This window comes from Clarias gariepinus, chromosome 18, assembly GCF_024256425.1.
Source record: "Clarias gariepinus isolate MV-2021 ecotype Netherlands chromosome 18, CGAR_prim_01v2, whole genome shotgun sequence".
Taxonomy (NCBI): domain Eukaryota; kingdom Metazoa; phylum Chordata; class Actinopteri; order Siluriformes; family Clariidae; genus Clarias; species Clarias gariepinus.
Genome location: NC_071117.1, coordinates 7,743,071 through 7,765,000, shown reverse-complemented (window position 1 = coordinate 7,765,000; position 21,930 = coordinate 7,743,071). Strand labels below are relative to the sequence as shown.

Sequence of the window (21,930 nt, the reverse complement as noted above, 5' to 3'; positions counted from 1 at the left end):
CTCGTTTATGTCCTGTTGTGTTTGTCCCCCTGTTATGTGTCTCGCCGCAGGGCGTGTTATGTGTCTCGCCGCAGGGCGTGTTATGTGTCTCGCCGCAGGGCGTGTTATGTGTCTCGCCGCAGGGCGTGTTATGTGTCTCGCCGCAGGGCGTGTTATGTGTCTCGCCGCAGGGCGTGTTATGTGTCTCGCCGCAGGGCGTGTTATGTGTCTCGCCGCAGGGCGTGTTATGTGTCTCGCCGCAGGGCGTGTTATGTGTCTCGCCGCAGGGCGTGTTATGTGTCTCGCCGCAGGGCGTGTTATGTGTCTCGCCGCAGGGCGTGTTATGTGTCTCGCCGCAGGGCGTGTTATGTGTCTCGCCGCAGGGCGTGTTATGTGTCTCGCCGCAGGGCGTGTTATGTGTCTCGCCGCAGGGCGTGTTATGTGTCTCGCCGCAGGGCGTGTTATGTGTCTCGCCGCAGGGCGTGTTATGTGTCTCGCCGCAGGGCGTGTTATGTGTCTCGCCGCAGGGCGTGTCTTGCCAGAGAGCCCCTGTTAGCACAAAGTTAAGTATCGTTTAAGTTTGTTTGTTTCTTTGTTTGTATCTTTATTTATACTTTGTTTAACTATCATTAAAAAGACTCTTTTTTTGGTTACACCACCCCTCTGCATCTATGCCTGCTCCTTCCGCCCACGGCGTCAACACCTGCCAATACACCCAGATCGTGACAATGTGCTGCACATTTTAACTTAATTAAACAAAGCTGCTCCTTGTGTTTTGGGGTTTTTTTTGGATGCAGAAGATAAACATCTCTTAAAAAGGTCAGAATTTTTTTTTTCACTTTTTAAATTGTAGTAATTACTCATTTATTCCATTATGAGTTTAACCCTCGTAATGTCTTCACTTTTGAGACCATCAGGTCAAGTTGACCCGGGGAATATTTGGGGTTTTAAAAAATTCAATTTTAATTAATAAAATATTAACATATATTGTATTTATCTATATTTAAAAAAATAGAGAGACAACATATGTTTATTGATTACAATCAGTCTTGTCTACAACACAATTAACAATGGACGTGTGGTTGACTTTTTTTGTCATAAGTTTATAATTAATGTAAAAAAATCACTACAGTATACTTAAGACTTGAGGCATAAGGGTGGAACAGCTGGAGCATCTGCCATTCTCCTCACTGTGCTTAGAAAAGCTGAGGTCCTGGGCACATGTCTCCTTTGGATATGGGGTGTCACCAGTACCGTGCCTAGCTCCTCATGGAAACCCATTTTCTTTGGAGCTTCCTTTAATTCCAGTCTGGGTTGTGAATGCATTACAAGCTTATTGACATCCAGCCTGTTGTAAAAAGATCATGAGTGGCCACTGTAGCGTTCTTCTTTACCAGCTATAGCAGGCCAGCAGCTTGTCTAGATTGTCTACCCCTCCTTTGGTGGTGCTGTAGTCAAATATGACCTCTGGCTTATGGTCCTCCCGGCTACTTATTGTTCCATCCCAGTATAGAGTGCTCATAAGCACCACTTTTTCCTTTTTGTGAGATACCAGGTCATTGTTAGCCAAGAACATAAAGTGGGAGAAATGGAGTGATATAAACTCCCTAGGAGGAATATATCAATGGACCTTTTCTTCACAGTTGAAAAAATAACTGTTTTAAGTAATGTTGTGGCCAAAGAGACCTTGTGACATATCTAGCACCACTCATGTCCCCTCGTTTCATTCAGCAGCTCCTCCTTCTGGCTTTCCTGTATGAATTTGCATGTTCTATATATAAGATGAAACAGCATAACAGACAGCCCAGAATTTATCTTGCTGGTTTTAAGGACATATACAGCTTAATAGGGCAGCAGCCTTTAAATTCCACAAGCCATTCGTCTACAGTTACATTGGGCTCAGCGTTGGAAAGATGGGGACGTCGGTCCACACTCTGGTCCCATAAATTGATTTGCAGGTGGACACATGATGAGGGTAAAGAGTGTGGGAAAATGAGAACAATGCTTCTTTGTGCTGGGCGTGTGTGTGCGTGTGCGTGTGCGCGCGCGTGCGTGTGCGCGCGCGTGCGCGTGTGCGTGCGCGCATCAAACTGACCCTGAGACCACATAAAGAATATACAGTAAATGTGTGGGGAACAGTAACATGTCTGCTCAACTTATATGTATTTTTGTTTGCAATTATTGATGACAGGAAATAAACTATAAGGCCATTGACTTTCAGGTAGAAAATACAGTATACAGTTGTTCTATTTTTCTTTTTGTGAAAATTTTAAAAGGTTTTAAATTCGACGTGAATATGATACAAGGTTTAAAGAAATGCAATAGTCAAATAAAAATGGGTATTTGTCATTTCTATTAAAAATACTCTAGCCTTTTTCTAAAGTCAGGTTATTTACTTTGTGTGGAGTGTGTACAAATAATCTGACTCTTTCACATTTAAAAAAAAAAAGTTATAAAGAGTCACACGACCAATGTTTTCTAAAAGAAAAAAAAAAGTCTTTCATGAATATGTGCTTAACAATCTAATATTAATGAGAGGATGTTCTGTTATTTACTCTGACTTATCCCTCACACACTGAACTGTACATCACACACAACACACACCTGTAGTAAACAGTTACTGTAACTGTAAACACACCGCACTCTGCTTTACAATGAACACACTGCAGATTTAAGTTTTTTTTTTATGACACTAAAACTGAAAAGTATTTACCATCTGTGATTACACAGGAAGCACTGATGATGTCACTCAGATTGACTCCTCCCCTTTCCCTGCTGTTTCTGCTCATAGGCTCGGGTGAGTCGTTTGCAAATGTATACTTGTTTGTTTTTCATAAATATACAGTATGAACTAACAGGATACACACACACACACACACACACAAACACAACGATGATCCATATACAGTACCAATTTACCCTAACGGGATGTAGAACATGTATGCATGACATGTATACACATTCATGGGCCAATTCATTAGGTACACCTCTTCAACTGCTCGGTAAAGCAAATATCCTATAAGCTAATCACATGGCAGAAACTCAATACATTAACTTATATAGGCAGGGTCTTTTGAAATTTAACCCAAGCATTAGGATGTGGATGAAAGGTGATTTATGTGATGTTGAATGTGGGTGTTGGTGCCAGACGGGAAAAAGTTAAAATATCCAGTGAGGGCAGATCTTCGAGTGAAAATGCCTTGTTGGTGCCAGAGGTCAGAGGAGAACAAACAGACTCGTTTAAGCTGATATAAAAGCAACAGTGCCTCAAATAACATCTTGTTACAACTTAGATATGCCAAAGAGCATCTCGAAGAATGCGCAACATGTTGAACCTTTAAGCAGATGAGCTACAGATGGTTAGAAGACCACACCCAGTGCCACACCTGTCAGCTAAGAACAGGAAACTGAGCTACAATTCACATGGCCTCACCAAAACAACAATAGAAGAATGGAAAAATGTTGCTTGGTCTAATAAGTCTCATTAAAACATTAAAGCACAGATTCATCCTGCCTTATCAATAGTCCAGGCTGGTGGTGCTGTAATGGTGTGGTAAACTTTTGGCCCTTTAGTACCAATTGAGTATCTTTAAGTGCCACAACCTACCTGAGTATTGTTGCTGACCACGCCCTGATAACACCTGGATGTGGCCCGCTTCTGGTAATGATGTGGCTCTGGCAGTACACCTGCAGGGAGTGAGTGGCCGGTGATGGGAAGTTTGAATCATTTTAGTGACTCGGTTCTTTGAATCTCGCTCATTAAAAATGAACATTTCAAATGAGTCATTAAGTTAATTTTATTCTTTTGATCAAAAATGAAATAAGATGTTACATTTTCAATAAACAGATGCCTAACACGTCTACATACACACATTTTGTCTATAGTTCCAGTAATGAAAATATTACAGTGCAGCTAAGGACATATTATAATAAATAATGAATAAACAGAATGAGTAGCTCACCTCTCATATCTTACAGTCTGAGTCTATTGCACTGCATAGCGTCTAAGGGAGTCACGTGACAAAGGAACCAACGACTTGGAGTAAAAGAGTCATTGAGAAAGAATCGCTCAAATCTGTTTCCGATACATAACCTATGGAAGTTTTGTGATGATTTGCGCATGCGCACCCAGTAGAAAATAAATGAATCACTCTCCGAGACTACTCGTTCTTTTAAGTCATGTAAAAGATTTGTTCAAAAAGAATGAATCGTTCATAAACGACCCATCTCTAGTTCAAACGTTTCTCTATTTAAATTGTATTTTCTTACCTTTTCTAAAAAAGGAGAATTTTTTCTTATTAATTTAACATTGTGCAGGGAGCTTACCAAACCTCTTTGAGTCAGAGATTTTGGTGTGGTGCGTCAGCGTGTTTGCTGGGGAGCATGGCGTCCGCAAGCTCCAAAACTTTTTTGGACACCCTAACCTACTGTACCGGCCCAGAATAAGAATCGTCTGGCAGCGAGGTAAGTGGTCGGACATAAGCATGTCCTAGCCGCGCCCAGGATGAACGGCTTTTCCTAAGCACGGTGGAAAAGGCGACAAAGCTGGTGGTAAACTGGATGGACATAGCTGGGTCTCACTACAGTGTACTTCCCCTGTCAACACCATCAAAAAAGTTGACCCTGTCTAATGTCCCCTCCTTCATTAAAGATGAAATCCTGGTGAAAGAACTCTCTCGCCATGGAAAACTAGTGTCCCCAATCAAAAACAATCTGCAGCAAATCTGACCTGTTAAAACATGCGATGTCATTTAGAAGGGTCACCTACATGATCCTAAACAATAACACTATGGAACTACAGTGCACCCTAACTTTCAAAATGGATGGATTTGATTATGTCATCTAGGTTTCCACTGAATCACTAAAATGACAGGACACATGGTACGTTCTTATCTGCGTGAATTATCGAGGGAGAACATGAAAGGCGGTGTATCAACACGAGCAGGCCAGGAAAAGGTGAACATGAAATGGAAAGCGACCATGCTAAACTCTGTTAAATAATGATGAATATGATTTGCGGTAGACTTCCTCTTGTTCGATTAACTGATTATGTACTGTTGTGTGTTATCTTTTGCTTAATTATGGGAGAGATTTGTGCTGCCTCCCTAAACATTTATGGTGCAAGAGGCCCAATTCCGTATACAGTAGAAGAAATGAACAAAGGTAGATTATTAAAGGTTAGAGCACATTTAGTAGTAGAGAGACTGACTTTTTTAGACAAGTTGTCCAAGATTTATCAGAGAAACCTGTAACTCTGGTGATTTTTTAATTGGTGGGTGGAGATTTTAACTGCACCGCTGCAGACATGGATCATAACCACAAAGAACCTCTTATGCCCTCCCATAGACGACTTTTAGAAATATTAGAAAAACATCAGCTGTGCAACAGCTGTGGAGAATTTTCCATGAGTATGATAAACAATATACTTGGACTCATGCTAGTAATAACATCATCTCCCTCGCACGGTTAGACAGGTTTTATGGTTTTAAACCCCAACTAAGCATCATTAAGAGTTGTCACATCAACCCAGTCAGTCCCTCTGATCACAGCCTGATTTTAAGTAAGGCTAAATTTAACAACATCAAACCAAAAAGTGCTACTGGGTTTTTAAATACAACGGTAGACAATTTTACTTATTTTTGGAATAATTTTTAAAAAGAGAAATCTGATTTTAAAACACTGCAGCAATGGCAGGATTTGGGGAAAATCCAGATTAAACAGTTGTGTCAACAGCACACTCTCAATGTCACAATATTTTAAATCAGTCAATATGTAAGTTACAAAAAGAAGTCACAGATCTTCAATCATCATCCTCTGATGCAATCCTTCTTCACACCCTCAAACAAAAAAAGACAGGCTCTCTGCTCTCCTGGAATCCAAGGTAAAAGGTGCTCTTCTAAGAATGGATGCACCTTCAAAATACTTTTAAAATTTAGAAAAGAAAAAGGGGCAAAGCCGTTTAATACACAATTTACACTCTGAAAATGGAGATATTTTATCAGACGACATGAATATTCATACAGTAGAGTATTAAAGAGTATAAAGAAAACTATGAGATCGAACAGGTTTTCTTATAAAATCTGCCCCAAATTTCTCAAAACACTGAACTTGATTGGCCGCTAACTTTAAACAAACTTCACAAAGCTCTGCAGAACATGAGGGCCTGATCACGAACAACGATAAGACGGCCTACCTGGAGGAGGTTGGAAATCTGGAGAATTGGTGCCAGAGAAACAATCTCCTCCTAAACGTCAGTAAGACAAAGGAGCTGATAGTGGACTTTAGTACAAAGCAGGAGAGGAACTACCAGACCCCCGTCATCAACAGAAGCCCAGTGAAGAGAGTGGACAGCTTCAGATACCTCGGTGTTCACATCACGCAGGACCTGGCATGGTCCTATCACATCAACACTGTGGTAAAAAAGGCCCGGCAGCGTCTCTACCACCTCAGACGCTTGAGAGACTTTAGACTGCCCTCCAAGGTGCTCAGGAATTTCTACTCCTGCACCATAGAGAGCATCCTGACGGGAAATATCACGACCTGGTTCGGGAACAGCACCATGCAGGACAGACGAGCTCTACAGAGGGTGGTGCGATTAGCTGAGCGCATCATCCGCATCGAGCTCCCTGACCTGCACTCGATCTACAGCAAGCGGTGCTTGACCAAGGCCAGGAAGATCTTGAAGGGCCTCAGCCACCCCAATAACGGACTGTTTACTCTGTTGCGGTCTGGGAAGCGATTCCCTCCTTGAAGGCCAACACAGAGAGACTGAGGAGGAGCTTCTTCCCGCAGGCGATAAGGTCTCTCAACCACAACCACACCACTATGCAGAACTAACACAATCTTTTCATAATTGATCAAATCTATCAATCTTTTTACATCCATGAACACTATGGACAATTACACGCTCACCTTCCTTCATATCTACACTACATGTTGTACGTTTACATCCTGGACCATTGCACAAAGACACTTTAATAACTTTGCACACCTACCTTCACAACTACATTACATGTTTACGTTTACATCCTGGACCAGTGCACAAAAACACTTTAATAACCTCTGCACAAAGACACTTTGTTCTATGCATATTTGCACACCCAGTACAGTATATTTCAATTTGTACAGTATATTTCTATTTTTGTACATCATATTTCTATTTTTATTTTTAGTTCTATTTTTCCTAGCACATTTCTATTTCTATTTTTAGTTCTATTTTTTCTAGTTTAACTTAATTTTTCTATTTAATTTCTATCGTATTTCTTTTATTCATATTTATTTCTTATTTGTAAACTTTAATTCTCTTTTAGGGTCAATGGCAGTCGTATAATGCATTTCACTACATTTCGTACTGTGTATGTTTGTGTATGTGACAAATAAAATTTGAATTTGATTTGAATTTAAATTTGAGTAATGGTAAAGCCATTTTACAAGTTTTACAAGTCCTTCTGGAAGACTTTGGGGAAGGGCTTTTTATTGGGTAGAACACATATTTATGGAAAACTTTTAACCATTTGGTTTTAATCCTAAAAATTTTATTAAGAAAATAAAAGTTTTATACAATGACATTGAAAGTGTGCTGAAAGTTAATGGTGGCTTGTGTTCTCCTTTTAAAATAAACAGGGGGTCAGACAAGGATGCTCACTGTCTGGAATGCTGTATGCCATAGAACAATAGAAGCAATAGAACCGTTACTACACAAGCTACGAATCGAACTTAATAGAAACAGGATTCTCAACAGAAAAGAAACTCTTTGCCTGTCTGCTGATGCTGATGACATTATTGTAATGCTAAACAAGCAAAATAACATAGATGTAACAATCAAGGTCCTAAAGGATCTTGAAAAAACTTCTTCAGCAAAAATAAGCTGGGAAAAGATTAAAGCACTGGTCTGAAAACGTACCCACACTGCCAGAAAGACTTTTATGGACAAGAGGGGGAATCAAATACTTAGGAGTCTACTTAGATGCCGATTTTTTTTATACAAAAGAACTGGGAAGGGTCGATTGAAAAAATAAAAGGCCGGCTGGACAAGTGGAAATGGCTGACTCCAAAAATGTCCTACAGGGGACGAATACGAATTATAAACAACCTAGTGGCCTCTTCATTGTGGCACAAAGTGACATGTGTGGACCCTCCAGTGGAGGTTATGGCAAAAATTCGGTCAATACTTGTAGTCTTCTTCTGGGATTACATCCACTGGCTGCCAAGGAGTATTTTATATTTACCCAAAGATGAAGGGGATCAAGGTTTAGTCCATCTTCAGAGTAGTAGCTCATCACAGAGCGATTTTAAGGATGTTGGGAACCTAAAAAAGGACAAAACCCCTTTTTCTGAGAGACCCAAAGAGACTGAAACTATCGAAACTGACAGTTTTTTATTACAATTTGAAACTTTTTTAAAGTACAGAGGCCCCCAAACACAACATCTTTTTACTAGCTTTTAAAGGAAACTCCAATGGAGCACGACCTAGGACAACTAGTGGAGCTAAGGGGTGTAAACTTTCAAAACTCACAAAAAGCGGTAGAAAAGATTGGTGTGAAATCAAGGAGGATTCTAGCACAGCACCTTGAAAAATAAAAAAGGCTTCTCTCACAAGAAGAGAAAGATATGCTGAGAGAGTATTGTGAAAAGGAGAAAGCAGATGAAGGAGACCCTTTCCCTGACCTCACACTCTCTCCAAACGTAAAAGAACACAAAGGTCATTTTTTAAAACTGTGTAAATATCCAAAACATGGACTTCTACAATGTCTTTGTGAAAAACTTTTTGAAGCTTGTGTTAAAGTTCTTAATAAAAAGTTTTTATATTGAAGAGTTGATACACTTAGGCGTTCTGTCCTCAGATTAAACGATGAAGAACAACCACAGTGGAGATCACTGTACAAGCCACCATTAGCTAAAAGATCTGGAGACTTATAGTGGAGCTTCAGAGTATTCCTGAAGTATCTGGTATTTTAGCGGTCAATACTTTTAACTCATGTCTTTACCCTAACATACTGTAAGTCAGGGATGTCCCTTTTAGTGCTCAGAAGCAGACCATCTTTTATTCTTTTGCAGAGTGCTTTTTTATTGCTTTAAAGCCCAATTTATTGGTTTTAAAGAATTTTTTACACTTCAGTCATTTATCCTAGACGTCAAATATATTTAGAAAACAAAAGAAAAAAAGTCAGCTACTAAACTACATTCTGGGCCAAGCAAAAATGGGTATATACTTAAGCCAAAGAAACAAAAAGGAAATTATAGTGTACTACCAGCAACAATTGCACTAATAAAATCAAGGGTTTTAATTGATTATCTCTTTTACAAGAAAACAGAAAATCTTACTACTGTACCTTTGAGAGAATTTGGTGTTTTAATGGAGCACTTTGATTGAAAATGAGCTCTGTTTTACACACACCTTGTTTTAAAAACTTTTTTATTAAATTTATTTAAATTATTTTCGTATTTATTTCTTTCTTTCTTTCTTTCTTTCTTTATTTACTTATTTATTATTTCAAGTTTCCTTATGTTTTAGTAAAAATTAATACCAAATAACTGTAAATAAAAGTATTTTGTGAATTCTCTCTCTCTCTCTCCTGTTGTCTGTACTGTATGACCTGTGGAGCTCCTCAATGTGTGAATTTAGTCAGGACATGAGCAGTTTTTGGCAGTGGACAGTTTTTTACACATATGTCTGCATTATGAACACATTTCTCTGTTGCAGGAGTTGTTGTCTCCCAGTATGGGTGGGGTGTGTCTTACACATGGGGCTACATCTGTGCTCTAAAGGGATCTACAGTGATCATGGGCTGCAGTTACACACATCCATATGGTAACACAGTTCAGAGAGTTTTCTGGAGCAGAGAGTTGGCTACAGATAAAGAACCTCCTGATCTGTCATTAGACCCAAAGTACAGAGACAGGGTTCAGTATCTCGGAAACACATGGGGTGACTGCAGTCTCGGACTGAGTGGTGTAACAGAACAGGACCAAGGCGAATACTACTTCAGATTTATAACTACGACTGCTGGGGGGAAGTATCAAGGTAAAGATGGAGTTGAACTTTCTGTTACAGGTAAGATACATCAGCTAAAATAACACAATGTATTTTATTCATCATAAAATTATTAATTTGACCACATTTATCTCTATAAAGAGCTGTGTGAGAGTTAGCATTAGCTTTAGTTTTCTAGGCTTTAGTTATCTAAGGTTTAAAACCTGCCATATCACCAGCTGAGCTAGACATGTGAAATATTCATGTGAACACTTTCCAGGTGAATGTTTTAGCCTCCTCTGTACTCTGTGGTCTAATACTTTAACGACTTGTTGACCAGATCCACAAGGTTTAATGTTTTTCAGTTTAATTAAACGTGCATGCTGGGAGTGAGTGGGTGGAGCGCGTTTGAGTGTGAGTCCGAGCATGCTTCAGCGTTCTAGGTCAAACGTTTCATTTATTTATTTATTTATTTATTTTATTTTTTATTTTTTTTAAAAAAAGGAAAGAACTTTCTAATTAATCGCGCAGGGCGCTCATCAAACCTATATGAGTCAGAGGGTTAGGCGCGGAGTGCTGGTCTGAAAGTTAGTTTCGGAGAGCAGGGCGTCCACAAGCTCTAAAAGTTTTGACACCCTAACCGCCGGCGCGAGTGTGGAGGACTGCAGTCCTGCTGCAGGGGAAGTGGTGGGACATGAGCATGGCCTAGCCGCGTCCAGGATAAACAGCATGGTGGTGCTCTTCCTAAGCACTGTGGAAATGGTGCTGGCAATAAACAGCATAAACAGAGCAGAGTCTCACTACAGTGTACTTCCTGTGTACCCCCCCCCCCCCCCGCCTTTATCAAAGATGAAATTCTAGTGAGAGAACTGTTTTTTTTTAATTGTCCCCAATTTAAAAAAAAATCAATCAGCAGTAAATCTCACCTACTAAAACGTCTCGGGTTACTTTGCTGTAACCCTGTTCCCTGAAAAGGCGGGAACGAGATGCTGCGTGAAAACGCTATGGGAAACATCTGTCATGTTGCCGGTTGTGAAGCATGTGTGTACCAAACACGCCAAATTTTGGCTTATATAACCTCGGTCGGGTGACGTCATCTGATGAGACGCACCTGCAGGTTATAAATAGGAGTGAACCGGAAACATTCCTCAGATTGATTTGTCTGAACGGACGTCCGGTCACGTAGGCAGTGCGGCATTGGGACGCAGCATCTCGTTCCCGCCTTTTCAGGGAACAGGGTTACAGCAAAGTAACCCGAGACGTTCCCTTTCAAAGGCTACACTCGATGCTGCGTGAAAACGCTATGGGAACGAGAATACCAACGCCGCCGCACTGCAAGTGTCTGGACCCCAAGGTTGTGTAGCGTGTGCGCACAAAGCCGAGAAGGTCTCAGAACTATATCTGGGAAGCCGCCGCATCACACAATTGCTGCAGGGGAATACCTCCTGCTAGTGCAGTAGATGAGGCGATCCCCCTGGTTAAATGAGCCCTGGTTCCTAGAGGCGAAGTGAACCCACGCGCCTCATAGGAGAGGGCAATAGCATCTCTCACCCAGTGTAGTGGCGGCCGCCCCCCCGGTTGCGGCCCCAAAACATGTAAAGGCTGCTCTGACTTATGCCACTGGCTGATGCGGTGGATGTAAATCTGAAGAGCACGTACTGGACACAGTAAGTCTCTCCTGCTCCGAAGCTGTAAAAGGCGGAGAACAGAAGGCTTCAAAAACAATAGGGTGCATGTTGAGAATGGAACTTTCGGAAGATAGTTCAGTGAGGATGCCAAATGGCCCTGACTAGCCCAGGGGCGAAGTCTAGGCAGGATGGGGAGACTGACAGATCTCCAATCCTCTCAAAGAGGTAACGGCCATTAGAAAAACCATCTTAAAGGTCAGGAACCTGAGGCGCTGACTTTAGTGGTTCAAAAAGAAGGGTGTCAATTGGCTCTTCGAGCACGATAGATAAAACCCACAAAAGGGACCGTGTCACAGTAACCCCACCAATCAGGACGTGGCAGGCTGAAATAGCAGTTACGTACGTCCTGAGGGTACTAGGGCACAAGCCCGAGGACAATTTTTCTTGCAGAGACGCCAGCACTGGAACATTTCGGCAGTGGACTGGGTTTACCTGCTTCGTTATGCACCAAATTTTAAATACATTCCATTTGAGGGCATAAGCTCTTCTAGGGGAGGGAGCCCTAGCACTTAGAATAGTCTCAATTACGCTGGCTGAAAGACCAGCTTGACTTAGTTGGCCCGTTGTGGCAGGCTGAAATAGCAGTTATGTATGTCCTGAGGGTACTAGGGCACAAGCCTGAGGACAATTTTTCCTGCAGAGACTCCAGCACTGAAACATTTCGGCAATGGACTGGGTCTACCTGCTTTGTCATGAACCAACTTTCAAATACATTCCATTTGAGGGCATAAGCTCTTCTAGGGGAGGGAGCCCTAGCACTTAGAAAAGTCTTAATTACGCTGGCTGAAAGACCAGCTTGATTTAGTTGGTCCCGTTCAGGGACTGAACGTGAAGGTTCCAAATCTCGGGCCAGGGATGAAATATCGTCCCCTGCGCCTGAGACAGAAGATCCCACCTCATTGGAATCACCCATGGTGAGCCGTTGAAGAGGGATACTAGATCCGAGAACCACACTCTGGTCGGCCAACAGGGCGCTATCAATAAGGGGCGCAAACACTGTTGATGGACCCTCGCCAAGACTCCCGGGAGCAGAGCTATCAGGAAAGTGCATAAAGGCGTAACCAGGGCCATGTACGTGCCACGGCGTCCAGACCCGGGGTAGCTGGAAGAGTCAGAGAGTAGTAAAGGGGACATTTGCTGATCTTGCGAGGCAAAGAGGTCCACCTCTTCTACCTGAAATCTCTCCCAGATTGACTGACTATTTCGGGGTGGGGTTTCTATTCCCCGTGTGTCAGAGATTGACTGGACAGAACAACTGCTCCCACATTCATATGCCCTGGAATGTAATTCGCCCTGAGGGACAGGAACCTGGTGCGCTAGCTTTTTAGCGTCGCGAGCACAGTCCGCCCTGGCGATTAATATATGAGACTGCCATAGTGTTGTCCACCCGCACTAGGACATGGTAGCCTCCCAACTGCTGGAGGAAGTGCTTTAGGGCCAGAAATAGAGCCATCATTTCGAGGCAATTGATGTGCCGCGCGAGAAGATGGCCTCTCCAGCTCCCTTGGGCTGGACGGTCATCTAAGACCGCACCCCAGCCCATAAGGGAAGCGTCTGTCGTTAGCATCTGCGACGACAAGACGAACTTAGAGTGGGACCCAAAGTCAGAAACCGGGGTCTGAACCACATAGGAAGGGTACAAAGCACCTGGCGCGTAACCTTTATTGGGGATTGGCCCTAGAGTGAAATCCCCTGGTTTTTAGCCACAACTAAAATGCTCTCATGTGCAGAAGACCCAAAGGTGTCACCGTGGATACAGCTGCCATAAGAGCTAAGATCTATGAAAGTGATGGTCACTTTCCGGTCTAGCTTGATTTCCTTGAGGGTGTTGAGAATGGATTCAACACGAGCGGGAGACAGCTGTGCCCGCTTACGATCGAATCCCATGTGACACCCAATATGTTGTCCTCTGAACAGGAAAGAGCACGCTTTTCATGGCGTTGGGTCTCAATCCTAAGAAACAAAGATGAGCTAGGATGACATGCTGATGTCAAAGCGCTAGCTACTGAGACTGGGCCAGCCAGTCGTCTATGTAATTCAAATACGGATGCCCTGGAGTCGTAAGCGCCAGAACTAGATCCATGCATTTCATATATGTGCGGGTAAGAGAGCTAGACCAAATGGAAGGACTCGATACTGGTAAGCTTTGCCCCCGAAAGCGACCTTAGGAACCTCCTGTGTTGTGGCAATATTTCTATATAAAGTAAGCGTCCTTCAATCGATTGTCCCAAGTCAATCGCTTGGTAGGACTTGAGAGCAATCACTTTGACAGTCAATATTTTGAAGCTGTATTTATTTATTTTAGATAGCGGAACAGCCCGCAAAAATCTAAAAATTGGACGTAGCCCCCCGTTCCTCTTGGGAACCAAGAAATACCGACTGTAGTAGCCTGACTCACTGTCTGGTAGGGGGAACATGTTCCATGGCCCCATTTCCCAACAACTTCTGTCAGCAGATGCGCACTTTCCGGGTTTCACGGAAGTGGAGACCACGCCGTTGAAACACGGATGGTGATGTGAGAACTGCATCCTGTAGTTTCTCTCTACAGTGCTTAGTACCCAAGGAGATATGCTTGGCAGTAGTTTCCACGCTGCCAGTTTCTCTGAAAGGGGCAAAAGTCTCGGCGGCTTGGTTAAACGGGGGGGCAATGTTACATGTTCGGCATCCTGAAACATGGCAGGAAAAACCGAAGAGCTAACACTTTATTGGAGACTGGTGTTGCCCGAAACACCAGTGGTGGCGGAGCAAAAACACCGACCTCCTGGGGTGCCAGGGAGAACACTTCATTCTCAAAAGGAATTCTGCGTGTCTCTCCCCATTGTCCTGGGCACATGAACCTCAGGGCTTCTTTGTGAAGAAGACAATATGCCAGTCTGAGCTCTTTTGAGGCGGATTGCGAAGTGCAGGCACGACGCACCCCAATCTTTACGAGGGGGTGCCCGGCTCAAAAACACTCTCCTTGTGTGTTTCACGCCTTGCAAGCGTCAGACCCGGTTGAGACTGGGTGGCCGACAGTCCTGACTCCTGAGCACGGCGGGGAAGGAATTTCCGAAGGCTTGTTCATATAACTTTGCCTCATGAACCTAGTGGCGAACAAGTTAACGACATCGCCAAACAGGCCGGAAGGCGAAATAGGGGCATCAAGGAGGAATGCGCGATCCTATGCTTGATGCCGCTGAGATTCAAGCCATAAGTCTGTGGCCAGGCGTTATTTCAGAACGTCCTATCTTGAAGAGCCCCGCCAGTACTCAAGTCTCTCAGCAGGTCAGCCTGGTAGACCTGCAAAACCGTCATGGTGTGCAATGGAGCACCAACCAGACCTGCTGCCTGAAAAGCTTTTCCCTCCAGGGAAGATAAAAGTCTACACAGCTTGAAAGGAAGTATTAGCTTTTCAGGGAGGATGATGTCCCAGGAGAGAGAGAGCCTGGAAGCGTCTCTTCTATCTGGGCGTCATCATATAACCCCGTGCTTCCACCTCAACTATATTTAAACAAATAAATAAAGTAGATGGCAGGAAAACACAGAATAGATACAGCTTACTCCATGAAAGGGTTAACTCGTATGGAGATTGCTAAGAAAAAGGGAGAGAGCATTGTTGAGGCTCCGCCCCCGGGCCACCCGACAGAACCTGCCGTCTAATGTTTTTTTTTTTTTTTTTTTTTTAAGTGCTTGGGTGCTATTTTCATCTCCGCGGAGCGAGAGAGGATGTTTATCCTTGCCCATTCACAAGAAGCGCAGCGCGCGCTTGCGAGCGGACAGAGGGATTTTCCAATCCAACGAGGAAGTGAGAGATAGGAGTTTTAAATCCGTCTTTCACAGCTCTGCTGGATACACGCGTTTTAAGCCCCAGAAATGCGCCGCGGCCCGGTGCTTCTCAAGGAATGCGGGGCGCGCGCGAGCACTTTATTCGAAGCAGTAAAGTGTAGAGATCGCCCTCCGATATGTGTTTATTAGACACGGAGGGATATCTCAATTAAAACTCTGCCATATCGGTGAGTTAAACACTTTCTTATTTTGCTGGTTTAAACACACACGCATACACAACAAGGTCAGTGAAGACAAAAGATCTGAGGAATGTTTCCGGTTCACTCCTATTTATAACCTGCAGGTGCGTCTCATCAGATGACGTCACCCGACCGAGGTTATATAAGCCAAAATTTGGCGTGTTTGATACACACATGCTTCACAACCGGCAACATGACAAGATGTTTCCCATAGCGTTTTCACGCAGCATCGAGTGTAGCCTTTGAAAGGGAACTCGTTATGTTGCTCAAATGATTCACTTACATGATCCATATTGTATGTCTCCACTGAAACACTAAAATGCTTTGGATGTGGAAAGATGGGACATCCGATCTGTGCTTGTTCGGGTAAGATGGCGAAGGAGAACAGGGAAGGCGATGGAACAACCAAAGCAGGCCAGGAAAAGGAAAAACATCAATAAACAACCAGTGAGAACACCACAACTGGAAAAGACAACAAGCTTTTAGAGATAATTTTCCTCTCTTTTTTTTTTAATTTTAAAAAGAAGAAGTCAGATTTTAAAACACTGCAACAATGATGGGATTTTGGTAAAATCTAAATTAAACAGTTGTGTTAACAGCACACTCTCAGTGTCACAAAAGTTTTAAATTATTCAGTAAGTAAGCTACAAAAAGATACAATCTGATATAACCCTTATCCAGACCCTCACTCTACTGCCCCCTTGCGGCAAGGCTACACACTGACCAAACGTACTGCATATTTGGAAAACCCGCTCACTTGGTTTTATTTCTGATTTTAATATAAAAATAAAAGTTTTATATAATGACATTGAGAGTGTGCTGAAAGCTAATGATGGCTTGAGTTCTTCTTTTAAAATAAACAGGGGGGTCAGACAAGGATGATCACTGTCAGGAATGCTTTATGCCTTCAGTTAAGTTACGAACTGAACATAATGGAATCACAATCCCAGAAAGAGAAGAAACTCTCTATCAGCGTACATGTATGCTGATGACATTATTTTAAATTTAAACAAACAAAGAGACATTGAGGCAACAATCAAGGTACTAAAGGACTTTTTTTCCTAAAAAAATTGCTTCCGCAAAAATAAACTGGACAAAAAGTGAAGCAGGACTTATCGGGAATTGGTCTGATCATGTAGCAACACGGCCAGAAAGACTTCTATGGACAAGGGGGGGAGTCAAGTACTTAGGATTGTACTGTACTTAGGTGACAACACATATACACAAAAAATCTGGGAAAGATCACTTGAAAAAATAAAAGGCTGCCTGGAAAAGTAAAAATGGCTAACCCCCCAAAATGTCCTATAGAGGTAACGTCCTATACACGTACTGGTTATAAACAACCTAGTGGCCTCTTCTTTATTAAACAAAGTGAAATGTGTGGACCCACCTGCAGAGGTGCTAACAAAAATACAATCGACTCTAGTAGACTTTTTTCGGGACAAGCTTCACTCACTGCCCAAGAGTATTTTTATCTACCCAAGGATGAGGGGGGACAAGGTTTAGTGCATCTGCAGAGAAGAATCGCCACCTTTCTCCTGCAATTTGCATAGACAATCCAGGCACCTCACCTTGTTTGAGCTGGAATGCAGTAACTTGTGCAATTTTAAGGACATTTTAGAACCTAAAGATGGACAAAACCCTTTTCCTAATGGACCCAAAGATAACTGGACTTTTCAAAACTTCCATATTTTTACCGTAACCTTTTTACAATATAAAATTATTTTAAAATACAGAGACCTCATAACACAATGTCAACTTTATGGCTTCCAAAAGAATCTTTAACCCATGGAGCATGCCTGGACATTGTAAACAATTCGCTTTCTGAGGCATTGATCGGTACGGAATACAGATACGGAGTACGGCAAAAACTGAAAAAAAAAACGCAGAAAGACTTGGTCTGAAATCAAAGATGATTTAAGCCCAACAACTGGAACAGTGGAAAAGTCTTCACTTACAAGAGAAGAAAGACATGTTTAAAGAGTACTGTGAGGAAACAGAAAAACTGGATGAGGAAGACCCCTTCACTGACCTCACACTCCTTCACACACCTCACTTTTTAAACTGCAAAAATCTTGAAAACAGGGTCCCGGGGAATTTTGGAAAGTGTGTGTTAAAGTTTTAAAAAACTTATGCACCTTGGCGTTCGATTCTTAGATTAACTGAGGAAGAACAGCTTCTTGCAGTGGAGAATTTTACATGGTATTTTAGCGGTCAGTGCTTTTACTTCATGCTTGTACCACAACACAGAACAAGGATGTCCTTTTTGGGAGCAGAAAGGGACTATGTTTCATGCCTTTGCAGAGTGCTTTAGATTGCAACCGTTTTACTCTATTATTATTTATTGATTTTATTTTTTTCACTGCAGACTTTTATCCTAGGGGTAAAATATACCCAGAAAACAAAAGAAATAAGTAAACTGCTGACCTACATTGTGGGCTGAGCAAAAATAGGCATATACTTAAGTCAAAGAATCAAAATCGATAAAAAAAAGAAAGTTATAGTGTGTTGGCCGTCACAATTGCACTAAGAAAAAAAATCAAGGGTTTTAATCAATTATGTTTTTTTATACGAAAACAGATAACCTTACAACATTTGAGAATATTTGGTGTTTTAATGGAGCACTGTGCATGTTAAGTGAAATTCATCACTGTTTTACAAACAACTTGTTTTAAAGACTTTTTTATTACATCTACTTATTAGTTATTTATTTATTATTTAATTCATTTATTTTATTCCTCACGTTAGTAAAAATGCTCCAAATTACTAATGAATAATTGTAAATAGAATATTATATGTAAATTCAAATTCTTCACTGTGCATGTGCTGTTTTGTTGCTGTCTGTAACCCTCCTAATGCTAGTTATCATACAGTTACATTTCAATAGTCAGCAGGGGGCGATATTACACCCTTCAAATACTTCAAATACACTACTGTGGTTATGTAAAGCAGCTCCATGCAGAAATGTAGTGAAAAAGAAAGCACAAAAATATATAAATAAGTGTAAGTACTTTGTGTGATAAAATAAATGCAGCAAAATGTAGAAAAGGAGTTTATTACTCAGTCCAGAGGTGCATTCAGGTTGTTGTTTGTTGTCTCTGTTCAACTTCATTAGAATTCCTGGTAAAATGGTACATGACATTCAGATTACATCATGTAATTTATCATGGAATCATCTGTTTTACCTGCTACTGTATGTTCATTTTAAATATTAATTTTTTAGTAAAATGTTATATGTTATATTTAATTAATTCATTAAATGTTGTATTTAGTTGTATATTTTAGTTTATATATATATATATATATATATATATATATATATATATATATATATATTGTAGCGTTTTTTTACGCCGGGAAGAATGCTGGAGAGACGAGTGAGCTTATTTGCTACCCAATGCAAATGGCTGGGAGTACTTTATTAAGCACACAGCATATATGGCATGAGCAGCACCTTCACTCAGGAGCCTACATCCAATTCAGCACTAGCTTGAACTGGAGCACATTTCACACGTCACACACCCCTCACACACAACAGGGCCGAAGCCACCAACCCAAACACCTTTCCCCAACATGGTGAACACACACCGACATCCCCGCAAGGCATGCCGGTCGCCAGCCGCCCCGCCCCGCCCACGCCACACTGCCCCCACCCGAGCTGTGACCGTCCCTGGTCACCATGACGAACTCCTTTTCGGAGGCGTGGAGGCGGTCGGCGCTGGCGGTGGGTTCCTGAGGCGGTCCGGCCTCCATAGTTCGATGGTTCCCCGGCGTGCGGCTGTGGAGGCGCAAGACGGTCCCGGTGGGGCAAAACTCGTGCCCGCCCTGCCAACCGCACCCGGTAGATGACATCGGAGAGCCGAGCTGGCTGTGAGTGTCCACGCCCATTCGCCCCATAGGTGCCCCCACCCAAAAGTCTTGCTGCGGTGCCCGCGAGCGCTGGGCGGGGCCCTTCTGCCTGGCGATGAACGGTTCACAGTTCCACAACCCGTGGGAAACAGTGGAGCCGGTGTCCACGAGCGCCCGCAGTAAGACGCCGTCCGGCACACAGTCGATGTAAAGCCCCGTGGGGCTCCCAAACCGTCCACCCGGCGCTAGCTTAGCGGCTGCTGGTGTACGCTGTCCCTCAGGCCTGAGAACGTTGCAGCGGTAGTCCGGCGGTCCCTGGCCTCGGCGTCGTCGCGGAATCTCGGAGGCGGTGTCGAGGCCTAGCCGCGACGGGTAGCCCTGTCCCCGGCTAGGTTCACCTACCAAGCGCAACTGAGCTGCGGGCGGTCGCTCGGCTCTTTCGCCGTGATGTGCCGCCGATATGGGCTCAGCGTGCTCGGCCTCGCGCAGCGCCTCCTTACGGTCACCCGCGCCGTCGCCTCGCCGCGAAACGTCGGAGAGCTGCTCGTTGCCTAGCCGCGACGGGTAGCCCTGTCCCCGGCTAGGTTCACGAACCGAGCGCCACTGAGCTGCGGGCGGTCGCTCGGCTCTTTCGCCGTGATGTACCGCCGATATGGGCTCAGCGTGCTCGGCCTCGCGCAGCGCCTCCTTACGGTCACCCGCGCCGTCGCCTCGCCGCGAAACGTCGGAGAGCTGCTCGTTGCCTAGCCGCGACGGGTAGCCCTGTCCCCGGCTAGGTTCACGAACCGAGCGCCACTGAGCTGCGGGCGGTCGCTCGGCTCTTTCGCCGTGATGTGCCGCCATTATGGGCTCAGCGCGCTCGACCTCGCGCAACGGCAGGTCGCTTTGCCGGCTAACGGCGCACGGAGCTGTATCTTGCTTCCTGCTCCGCGTTGGTGGACGTTGTGTGCTCGCGCTAGCTCCGCCAGGAAAGCGCTTTTTCAGCGCGAGTAGTCGCTCCGCTACTCGGCGGCCTGCTTGGATTTTTAGAAGGTCCTCCTTTGTGCGCTTGAACCCGTTAATCTCCATCCCACTTCTGACACCAATGTAGCGTTTTTTACGCCGGGAAGAATGCTGGGGAGACGAGTGAGCTTATTTGCTACCCAATGCAAATGGCTGGGAGTACTTTATTAAGCACACAGCATATATGGCATGAGCAGCACCTTCACTCAGGAGCCTACATCCAATTCAGCACTAGCTTGAACTGGAGCACATTTCACACGTCACACACCCCTCACACACAACAGGGCCGAAGCCACCAACCCAAACACCTTTCCCCAACATGGTGAACACACACCGACATCCCCGCAAGGCATGCCGGTCGCCAGCCGCCGCCCCGCCCACGCCACAATATATATATATATATATATATATATATATATATATATATATATATAAAATAAGTAACCCACTATACAGCGCTCTCCAAGTGAAATTAACAAAATACCTGAAAAAAAAAGAGAGGGCTGTCTGTGTACACAATTTTGACTGCAAATAAAAATATTATAGTAATAATAATAATAATAATAATAATAATAATAATAATAATAAGAGATAATAACAGTGTAACTGACAGTTATCCCCACAGGCTGCACTACATGTTTGACCTCTTTCCTCTCCTTCACAGAGCTTCAGGTGGAGACGATTCCTGATAGTGTGGTTGAGGGACATGACGTCACTCTCACATGTAAAAACACCTGCAGAAGGACTGTCACTCCAACATTCACCTGGTACAAACCTGGATATTCTTTATCCTTCATCTCCTCCTCTTACCCTCTCCGTCTGCAATCAGTCAGTCAGAGGGATGCAGGCAGTTACAGCTGTGGTGTACAGGGAGAAAGTTATCGCTCCACTGCTGTCACTCTTAATGTCCAGTGTAAGTACAGATTTATTCATTCACTCATAAAACTATCAACAATAAACATGCTGAATCCAGATGTAGAAATGAAGCCCCTCAGTCATAAAGCTGTAACTAACAGTAAAGTAACAGAGATATGTTATGATATTGCTCTAAATTATTGTCCTGTAAACAACAAGTCATCAGTTAATATAAAGTTTCACTGTATGACTTTAGACAGCTTAATATAGACACAGTAGAATATGAGCATACAAGTGTATTTTTATATTTGCACTGTAAAAATGTAAACATTAGCAATAAAGTGTATTAGCATAAATGCTCAGTGGAAATCTTTAAGTGGTTATTAATTTACTAACAAGCTTGCATTGCAAAATAATTGAATGTTGGCTTGTACAGTACAGTATGTGTATTAGCATGCTTACATACTGTACATGCACACTAGAACATTAGATTAGTATTAATGTCTATTAGCATAGTTTTATACTAGCACACTAGCTAAATCTTTCTGATAAATTAATGTGATCCGGCAGTAACACATGA

At 43.1% G+C, this 21,930-nt stretch overlaps 1 pseudogene; it reads left to right on the top strand.

Moving 5' to 3' along the window:
- LOC128507015 (sialoadhesin-like) overlaps nucleotides 1-21,930 on the top strand; it is a 191,344-nt pseudogene that overhangs the window by 167,079 nt on the left and 2,335 nt on the right.